The sequence below is a fragment of the Helianthus annuus genome, chromosome 13, assembly GCF_002127325.2.
Source record: "Helianthus annuus cultivar XRQ/B chromosome 13, HanXRQr2.0-SUNRISE, whole genome shotgun sequence".
In the NCBI taxonomy this organism is placed as follows: domain Eukaryota; kingdom Viridiplantae; phylum Streptophyta; class Magnoliopsida; order Asterales; family Asteraceae; genus Helianthus; species Helianthus annuus.
In genome coordinates, this window is record NC_035445.2 from 90970376 (window position 1) to 90981901 (window position 11526).

Below are 11526 nucleotides of genomic sequence, written 5' to 3' on the forward strand. Positions count from 1 at the left end.
GCACATGTGAATTATTACACATGTGCACTACAATTTTTTTTTTTTTTTGAAAAAAAGTTTTTTTATATATAAAAACTAGCGAATTTTAATTAAAAATGTAAAAAAAAAAATTGGTGTGTTTTTTAAGCTTTTTTTAGTTAGTTTTCGAATTTTCACAATAAAAGTGGTTTTCATTTGAACCTTCCCCTATCGATATATTAGATCATATAATTTCGTTTTTTTTAAAACAAATATAGACAGCAATATAGATTCCAATGAAATATATAAAACACATACCTTTGGCGTATACAATAATAATTTTTGGAGGGGTAAAAATAGGTTAGGTTGAAACATGTTGGGTAAAAAAAAGTATTATGAAATATTTAGTAAGTTTCATTAACCAGTTTTTCTGTTCTGCGTTCAAGAATTATTATGTAAGATCAAATATGTTTATTATGATATATTATCCTATATATTAAAAAGGGAACTTTGTGAATAGTAGTTTCACCACTCAAAGCTTGCCACGTGGCAAGCTTGTTGTAAATGTTCTCTTCGGTCTCGGTACATGAAGGTCAAAATCGGCAACAGTCTGGTACAGAAAACATCAAATGTCGGTACCGAATTGATATTGAAAATTTTAGGTTCGGGAAATTCGGTACTCCTAACCAATACCATTTGCTCATCGCTGATCATGGGTACCGTACAAACACCAACGGTATCATACAACTTTTTTTATTGATTTTCTTCAACTTTTAGTGTTTTCTTTTTTTAGTTTAAGGGCTAGGGATGAGCTCGGTGCCAACCGATACTAAATTGGAACTGGTACCGAAAATACCGGTTACGGTACAGGTATATGAAGGTAAAAACTGGTAGCAAACCGGTACCAGGAACGCCAAAAGTTGCTACCGAATTGACTTAAAAATTTTCGGTTCTGGAAATTCGGTAACGGTACCCAATACCATTTGCTCATCTCTAACTACGGGTGTCATACGAACAACATCATTACCATAAAACTTTATTAGTTAACTTTCTTTCGGTTATCTTATACTGTTTTTTTTCTACATTTTATTTTTATTCTTGTCAGCGGTTTTGTGCGTAATGCGCTCCTAGTGATTTCAAAACACATACAAACACATACTAAATGACAAAAGAAGATCGCCGCAACGCGGCCATAGTGATAAACCTAGTTTAATTTAATCATGTAGCCCATTATAATTATTTATATAATATAGATTAAAATATATTATACCTATAATATAATTAGTTAGTAATTATTAATGGACCATATTATTCTTATTAACTAATTAGATTTTCACTTAGGTGTATATAACGAGGTTATTAGAGAGGGATTAAGGTTAGACTCTGATAACATCAAACACAATTCGTCTCCTCTCTCTCCCCATATTCACGAATTCTTAATCCTAGAATTAGGTACTACCATTAAGAACATACATCCAAAACGGGAACCAGATCAAGCTGACTATCATGTCGAACTCCATGGTTGCGTCGGTGACTGGACTATCTGCTGCCTTTCTGCTGTAACAAGTATTCTTTATATGTTTTTCATTATGTTTAAGCAAGAACTGATCAACATGTGGTGTCAGAGCATATATTGCTCAATCAGTTCTATTTGTTTCCATGAATCTGGAATGAAAATCTAGAAAACAAGCTATATGAAAACCTGATAAAATTCAAGAACAAGAAATTCGGTTAAAACTTAATATTCACGGATTTTATGTTCTAAACGAATTTTTAATCACATCATAAGAAATAACAAATTTCGAAATCTGTATAAGTATGTAAATTTTCAGATTTCGATTTCAGAATTTAATTTTATCAAAATTAGGGTTCTTTATGTTATTAGTAACATCCGAATATATTCCCTTATTTTGGAATGAATTGAGGATCAAAGGGTGTTTTTCTGTTTTTTGATTAAGTTTTATCTGATTAAGATTTCGAAATCTGTTGTTTTTTAATGGATATATTATTTTCGAAATCTTTTAAATAAATATAAACACCACTTAAACAATAAACATGATCTCCCATGATCCCATAATTTTCGAACTTCACCCTTATCACAACTAACTGTTATTAATCTGGAAATTTCAAGTCTTGAAGAACAAGTTTCGAGATCCATACGAGATTTCGAGATTACATAGAACTCGAAATTTCAAAGTAACTCGAAATTTTATTATTTTAAAATAAAAAAAAAAACTTACTCAAAATCATCGGAGATCTCAAAAACCACTTATAACTCCAAATCTTATCAAATCTCGAAATCATCAAGGAACTCTAAATCTCATTAAAAGTCGAGATAAAAAAGGTACTCGAAATCTCATGAAAACTCGAAATCATAAACTTGTCGAGATCAACAGAGATTTTGAGATTTCACAATATTCCTGAAAACTCACAAGGTTCTCGAAAACTATTTTTTCTCGAAAAACTAACCTGTTCTCGATATCTAACATGTTCATGAAAACTCATGTTTTCTCGAAATCTCATTACTTTATCAATTGTTACTGTGAACTAAATTTTAGGTCGAGGCTCCGCCCCGAACCCCGTGCGGGGGCAAGCTCTCCCCTGCACCCGCACTAACAGGTGGTTTGTTATTGACTAAATGGTTTTGTAAACACTTAATCAGAATCATATAACGTTTACAAAACCAAGCTACTTAACTTGAATGAGCTTTTGATGTATCACTTCTGCCCAAAGGTGATTTGGTTCATTCATGTTTTGCATATTTAATAGTGCATAACTAAGGTAATTTTCACACTTCTGCCCAAAGGTGATCTATCACAATTACTTTGCACACATGCTTAGGTGATTACACTTCTGCCCACAGGTGATTTGTCTTCATTTAAGTAGAATTTTCTAATAACTTAGTCTATTATTTTGATGTTAGTAATAGACATATCACAACTTAATAACTAAAATGGTCATTATCTATGCCTGCCATAGTATAATATGCCCTTAGATCACATTAAGACTTCTAACCTTGTATCATAATTCACTCATATAATTTCCACTCTCAGCTCCCAATTGCGTGATTCCACCATTAACTGGTGATAAATTTGTTGTCTGGAAAGACTCTCTCACGCTTTGCTGGATTTTGACTACGCTTTAAGAGAGGCTAAGCTTGCAGACATTACTCCTCAAAGTACCCCTGCCGAGCAGATAATTTTTGAAAAGTGGACTAGGTGCAACCACATGTCTCTCATATTTGTGAAGCAATCCATAAGCACAACAATTCGAGCAGTCATTCCAGATTCCGATGATGCTAAAACCTACTTGACTTCTGTGGAGGACCAATTCAAAGGGACTTCTAAGGCGCATACTAGTACTTTAATCCTCAAGCTGGTGATAACTAAGTATGATGGGAGGAGTGGCATTCGTGAGCATATCATGATGATGAATGACATGGCCCATAAGCTGAAGGGATTGACATGGAGATTAATGATGGTTTTCTCGTACAATTCATTATGAATTCACTTCCTTCATCCTATGAAGCATTCAAGATCAATTACAACACTCAAAAGGACAAATGGACTATGAGTAAGCTGACCGCCATGTGAGTGTAGGAGGAAGAGTGTATGAAGATGGATAGAACCACTGATGTTGCTCACTTTACTACCTCCAACTCAAAGAAAAGGAAGAACAATTACTCAAGGAATGATGCTTCTAAAGTCCAAAAGCCTAATGGAAGTGCACTTTCCAGCTCTATGAACTCCTTAGGCAAGCCTTATTGCAAGTTCTACAAAAAGACATGACATAAGAAGAAGGAATGCCCTGACTTTAAGGAGTGGCTGTGTCACACCCCGATTTCCACGTGTCTCACCGGTGGGCCCGGTGGGGGATTACCGTGACGATGTTGGCAACAATATAGTCAAACCACACAATTATATAATGCACAGCGGAAGCTTAAGATAAATATATAAACTTCAACCTCTGGTTGTAATATCAAATGTATTACAGAAGTTGAATATATCCACAGCGGATCAAAAAGTAATAAATATTGTTCATTCAGATGCAGCATCGAGTTTGCGAGACTATGTACGATGCTTAGGACGCCTATACCAGCCCATTACGTATAGTACCTGCATTTAATCTTTTTGGGGAAAATACGTCAGTTTACACTGGTAAATACATTCAACTGACACATTTAAAAATGTTTATTAAAATTGATTTGAATGCACAAGGCACAAACTCTTTTATAACTTGGGAAAATTATAATAAAATCTTGTGAACGTTTTACATGTTCTTTTATGCGTTCAGTAGCCCGGGTCGTGCCGGGTTAAAGATTTATAGACACACCACATTGCGTAAAACCGTAGTATAAAAACCAACGGCTACGTCTTTTAATTTAATGTCGACACTATATACCGGGTGTACGCCTACACCGGGATGTCGATGGTCGTGGCCATTTCGTAAAATGATGCCAAGGATATCCGGGACAACGGTCATTAAACCCCCCAAAGGCTTTTAAGAAACAAAACTGTTTAAATGAGCCGATCATATTATTTAATTAACCACCTAAGCGATGGAAAAATATAATGCTCAATCAAGCGGTATTAATATACCGTAACCCAAGCCCATATAGGGGAAATAAGTTAAAGTATTTACCTTTGCAAGTATATTTCCTTAATTTGGATTAAATCACCGATAGCTTTTACTGGGGCTCCTAATCTGGAACGAAGGTTTTAATTAACCTCTTAGAATCCTAACGAGTCGTTATAATGGCCGTAGCCTAGACCGGTTGGTTCCGATATATATATAGATATGGTTTAATCGCGCGAAAAGGCGAAAACCGAGAATGGAATGTGATTCTGCCCCAAACAAGTTCAAAGACTTGTTTTATATGGGTTCAAGGTTCACACTCTGGATTTTGGGGTTCAAATAATATAATTTGACCGGTATCGGCTAATTTATGAAAACTAGTTTCATAAGCCGAACCGTGCGCGCAATAGGCGAAACGGTTAACCATGAGAGTCGTACGCTTATTTCCTAAGTCAATATGCCTTAAAGAGGTTGTGGTATCAGTAGGATACCTTCCGTGATGCCCGTAACGAGTTTAAGTTAATATTACGCCCCGTAGGGGTTTTTCGGTCATTTTAAAGACTTTTAAAGGGCCTTTCGAGTTCTACAGGAAATCTGAGTTTCCCGAACAGTTTATAGAGTCTAAAATACTTTATTTATTATTTAAAATCAGTAACAACTGGAATCGGGTCAAAAGACCTTGTAGAACTCATGTTTTGGCCGAAAAGGGCATATTCGGTATTTACCGAACCGTAGCCATAACCGCAGGTTATGAGCGAGGTAAAAATTATTAAAAATCTTTAAAATTCCCAAAATATTATTTTAATACAGTGGGTAAAAGTTTTGGTGACGAAATCTTGGTTTAGATAGGTGTTATGCTAATTGCGCCGTTAATTACTAACGTTTACTTTAAATGCGCCATTTAGCATAACTCTCATTCTAGACCTCGGATTGACGTGAAACTTTAAGGACATTCTTATAATTTAATAAGCAAGGTTCTGGTCCGTTCACGTGTCCGAAATACTCGTTTTAATTTCAAATGGCCGTTACGGTCAACTTTTAAGCGAATGACGGAAATGCGCAAAAGACTCGGATAACTCATGAACCGATCACAGAGGTTTATACCAACATGTGACCTGGTCCTAAGAGAGTCCTAAGGCATATCTATACCTCACTAAAACGGGTCAGAACTGAAGTCAAAGCAAAAGTCAAACTTTCGCGACATTCGGCTCCGAACCGGGTCAATATAGCAAATGATCGATTCAAACGAGCGTAAGCAAGTTTATATACTTAATATCACGTTTTATAAGTGTCAAAACAGGTTTCATAACATATACATTACAGATTATGCATAAATCGCTAAAATAGCTTTCTGTTGACTTTTTAACCGCACGTTTGACTCGATATTTGACATAGTTAGAGTGGTGATCAGGGGGAACCCTTTTAGAGGTTTATTACCCACATAATTACCTACTCAAAACTACTTTTGATCCGTCATAAGACTGAACCATTTGCAAGTTATTGTAATGGCAACCGTTAGTTACGACGGTTGTGTTTATAGGCTAAAACTATGGAAATGTAAGACCAAAATGGGTATGAACGACTTACAGCAGTTGTATCTTGCTTAGAGAGCAAAAGAGAATGCTAGAGAGCTTCTTAGAATGATCAGATAGTGTGTTTTGTGTTGTGTGAATGTTATGAGCTCAAAGTGGCTATTTATAGTGAAGTAAAGCTCTCTAGTTCACTACACAACAACCTACACTGATCATGATGATGGGTAGATGTCTCCTGAGTGATATGGGTCGAGTAGGGGGCGCCCATGCCTCATTTATTGGAGATTGATCGTTCATAATGCTCAAAAGTCAAGAAAACACCAACTTTCTGCATCTGGACGTCTCACGCGACCCGCATGGGAGTTCCCTTGCACTTTTACGCGGGTCGCCTGAGTTTAAGAAATCAGACGTGTAATTGAGGTGGCTCGCGACCCGCCTACACTTAGGCTATTACTTAACGCGGGTCGCGAGAGGCCAGATTTCCAGAAACTTTAAATCTTTTGAAATGATTACGAAATCCTGGTAATTAATAACGAAATCTTTCGTAATGATTTACCTGACCTTTCGGGTTCGAAGGGGTAACTTTGCGGTTTGGCCCTCGGTTATTTACCGATAGGGGCCTCGTGTTATTTACCCGCATTATTAAGTCCCCGGTTAGTTTATTAATTATTTGGAAAGCCTTAACTTTCACTGTTGGCGCTTTTAACCCTTCTCTTACGAATTCGAGTATAACTCTCTCGTTTTAAGACGGAACTTCGCGGAATTTATACAGTATATTCTAGTGAGCGTATAATACTGTTACGAGGCCTTGGGAACGTTAAAGGGTCACTCAGAGGTATAATTAAACATGTTGACACAGTTAACCCCTGTAGCTCGTAATCTCTCACTTTCTTCCGCGTTTTGCTTTCGTACGATCTATGATTTATTCGTTTGAAGGTACAAGCGTTATTTAGGGTTACTATACAGTATATTTACCCTAGTTGACATTTATAACCCTCGAATTTATATACTTTCAAGGTTTGTCAAAATTAGTCCTTTATTTATTATAGATGCCACGTGAAATCAAATGACACGTGTTAACACATCATTGGACACAAAAATTCGAGGTGTTACATCCTCACCCCCTTAAAATAAATCTCGACCCGAGATTTACTCAAATAAATAGGGGTACTTTTCTTTCATTGTAGCTTCGACTTCCCACGTATATTCAGGACCTCTACGAGCATCCCATTTGACTTTTACAATCGGTACGTGCTTTCTGCGAAGCTTCTTTACCTGTCGATCCTCAATCGACAAAGGTTTTTCTATGAATTTTAAGCTCTCATCTATATGCACATCTGTGTGTGGAATCACCAATGATTCATCGGCAAAGCACTTTTTGAGATTGCAGATGTGGAACACATTGTGAATTCCATTGAGCTCTTCAGGCAAGTTTAACTTATAGGCGACTGACCCGACCCGTTCAATGACCTCAAAAGGTCCTATGTATCTCGGACTCAGTTTTCCTTTCTTGCCGAAACGCATCACCCCCTTCCAGGGTGATACCTTAAGCAACACTTTTTCACCTACTTCGAAGTGAAGATCCTTACGTTTTGGATCAGCGTAGCTTTTCTGCCTATCGCGGGCAGCCTTGAGACGTTTCTCGGATCTGGACAATCTTGTCCGTTGTCTGGAAAACAATCTCTGGTCCTGATAATTGGACCTCTCCTACTTCCGCCCAACAAACAGGCGATCTACATTTCCTACCGTATAATGCCTCGAAAGGCGCAGCCTTTATGCTGGTGTGGTAGCTATTATTGTAGGAGAATTCGATCAGGGGTAGGTTCTTATCCCAGTTACCACCTAAATCGATCGCACATGCACGAAGCATGTCTTCAAGCGTTTGGATAGTACGCTCACTTTGACCGTCCGTCTGTGGGTGGTAAGCCGTACTAAAGTTTAAACGCGTGCCCAAAGATTGCTGGAAACTTTTCCAGAAATGAGACGTGTATCTAGTATCCCTGTCGGAGATAATAGACACAGGTATGCCGTGTAAGGCTACAATCTTATCTACATAAAGTTGGGCTAACATATCGGAGCTATACGTCTCCTTGATGGGTAGAAAATGAGCTGATTTGGTCAGCCTATCAACTATGACCCATATTGTATCGTTTCCTTTCCTGGTTTTGGGTAACTTGGTTATGAAGTCCATAGTTACGCATTCCCACTTCCACTCGGGAAGTTCAGGCTGTTGTAGCAAGCCAGACGGCTTTTGGTGCTCGGCTTTGACTTGAGCACAAGTCAAGCACTTTGCTACGTGGGCGGCTACAGACTTTTTCAAGCCTATCCACCAATAATTTGCCTTTAAGTCTTGGTACATTTTGTCAGCACCAGGATGGACTGAATATCTGGAACTATGGGCTTCCTGGAGGATAACATCTCGTAGTCCTCCATAAATCGGAACCCATATACGTCCGTTCAATCTAAGGATTCCATCCTTGCTAAGAGTCAACTGCTCCTCAGTTACTCCCAGCTTTTCATTAGGATAATTAGCTTCCAACACAGCCTCTCGTTGTGCAGCTAATATCCTTTCAATCAAATTGTTCTTGACCTCAATGCTCTTGGCATTGATTCGAATAGGTTTTACCCTTTCTTTCCTGCTTAAGGCATCAGCGACTACATTCGCCTTGCCGGGATGGTACCTGATTTCACAATCATAGTCATTCAAGGTTTCCATCCAACGACGTTGCCTCATGTTCAACTCTTTCTGATTGAACAGGTGCTGGAGGCTTTTGTGATCAGAATAAATCACGAACTTAATACCATAAAGGTAATGCCTCCATAATTTCAGTGCAAATACAACGGCACCCAACTCCAAATCATGGGTGGTGTAATTCTTTTCATGCACCTTTAATTGCCTTGAAGCATAGGCAATCACCTTGCCCTTCTGCATAAGCACACATCCCATGCCTGTGTGTGATGCATCGCAGTAAACTACGAATTCATCTGTACCTTCAGGTAGTGTCAACACAGGTGCGTTGCTTAGCTTTTGCTTCAGTATTTCGAAGGACTCTTGCTGCTTTGGGCCCCAAATGAACTTTTCTTTCTTCTTGGTTAAGGAAGTCAAGGGTGCAGCAATCCTCGAAAAATTTTCAATAAACCTCCGGTAGTATCCTGCTAACCCCAGGAAACTACGAATTTCGGTAGGCGTCTTTGGCTCTTGCCAGTTCATGACTGCCTCTACCTTAGCGGGATCCACTTGGATACCACGCTCACTCACAACGTGCCCTAAAAACTGAACCTCTCGTAGCCAGAATTCACACTTCGAGAATTTGGCGTAGAGTTTCTCACGCTGTAGTAATTCGAGAATGCAACGGAGGTGCTTCTCGTGGTCTGCTTGGTTCTTGGAATATATAAGGATATCGTCGATGAAGACTATGACAAATTTGTCCAAATACGGCTTGCAGACGCGATTCATGAGATCCATGAACGCAGCCGGTGCATTTGTGAGCCCAAAAGGCATCACTAGGAACTCGTAATGACCATAGCGAGTCCTAAATGCTGTCTTATGTACATCCTCATCTCTGACCCTTAGTTGATGATAGCCCGACCTTAAGTCGATCTTCGAAAAGTAGCTCGCTCCTTGCAGCCGATCGAACAGATCGTCAATCCGTGGCAAAGGATATCTATTCTTTATGGTAACTTTGTTCAGCTCACGGTAATCAATGCACAACCGCATTGATCTGTCCTTCTTTTTTACAAACAGGACAGGAGCTCCCCAGGGAGATGAACTAGGTCTGATAAAACCTTTTGCCAGCAGTTCATCCAACTGGGTCCTCAGTTCTTTCATTTCCGTCGGAGCTAATCTGTAAGGTGCTCTTGCTATCGGAGCCGCTCCAGGAATGATGTCTATTCTGAACTCCACTTGTCTATCTGGTGGCAAACCAGGTAGTTCTTCGGGAAAAACCTCGGGATATTCAGAAATGACAGGAAGATCCTCGATCTTCGGCTTAGGTTCTTCTATTATCACCTGAGCCATGTAAATTACACAGCCTCTGTTCAAACACCTTGAAGCTTTCAGCATAGATACGTCTTCGGGCAACCCGTACTGCGTATCTCCTCGAATGGTAAGCGATTCACCACTCGGAGTCTTTAGCACTATATGCCTCTTGCCGCAAATGATTTGGGCCTGGTTATGGGATAACCAGTCCATGCCTAGCACAATGTCAAAACCCGCTAATTTGAAGGGAAGTAGAGATAAAGGAAAAGAATGGTTCTTAATGGACATTTCACATCCTTCTAGAACAGTAGAGACGGTTTCTATCGTGTCGTCTGCTAACTCTACTTCGTATTTCGCATCAAGGGTTTTGATAGGCATATCTAGTAGTTGGCAAAATTTCTGGTCTACAAAGGATTTATCGGCGCCAGAATCGAATAGTACTCTTGCAAATATATTATTTACGAGAAAAGTACCTGTAAGCACGTTGTCGTTCTGGACCGCTTTCTTTGCATCCATGCGAAAAACTCTCGCATTTGACTTCTTTGTTTCTTCCGCCTTCTTGGCATACTTAGGGCAGTTACTCTTGATGTGCCCTTTTTCATTACAACCATAACAGGTTGCATCCTTGATTTTCTTGCACTCCACGGTCTTATGATCCTTGGACTTGCATAGTCCACATGAAGGAGTCTTTGATTGCGACTGTGAGTTTGATGCAAATCTGCATTTCCCAGAGTGGGGTTTCTTGCAGATCTTGCAGTTGGGCCTTTCACCAGCTTGCCCATCCTTCTTTGCCTCCGACCCTCTTTTGCCTTCACCGCTTCCACGGTGCTTCTTCCCTGATCTTCGTGAGGTATCATCCTCACGTTTTCTCTTCTCAGCCTCCTTGTTCCTTAGTGTCCTCAGACGGACAGCGTCTAAGGTGAGAGACAAGGAGAGGTCAGTAACTGACCTGAAGGTCGTTGGCCGAGAGGCCTTTACACTCGCCTTTATTGCGGGCTCCAAGCCCCCAATAAAACGGGCGATTCTTCGGGGTTCTGGTGTCGCAAGGTATGGGACCAGACGAGACATGGTATTGAAACTCGTCAAATACGCCTGGCAGTCCAGGTTCGTCATCACCAGTGACACAAAGTCAGCCTCGATCTTCTCAACCTCATGCTGAGGGCAGTAGTTTTCCTTAATGAGAGCAATAAATTCCTCCCATGTCATTTTGTACAAAGCAGACTTACCAGATGCCTGCACCAACGCCCTCCACCATGCCAGGGCCTCGCCCTTAAATGACTGGGACACATATTTCACCACATCCCTCGCCGCACACCCGCTGATGTCCACTATAGTGTCCATCTCATCTAGCCAAGTGATGCAATCCACCGCACCTTTCTCCCCTGTAAATTCCCGGGGCTTACAAGATACAAAATACTTGTAAGTGCAACCCTTAGCACTGGATGCATCAGTATATTCTCTATCACGATGAACGTTGTTCTC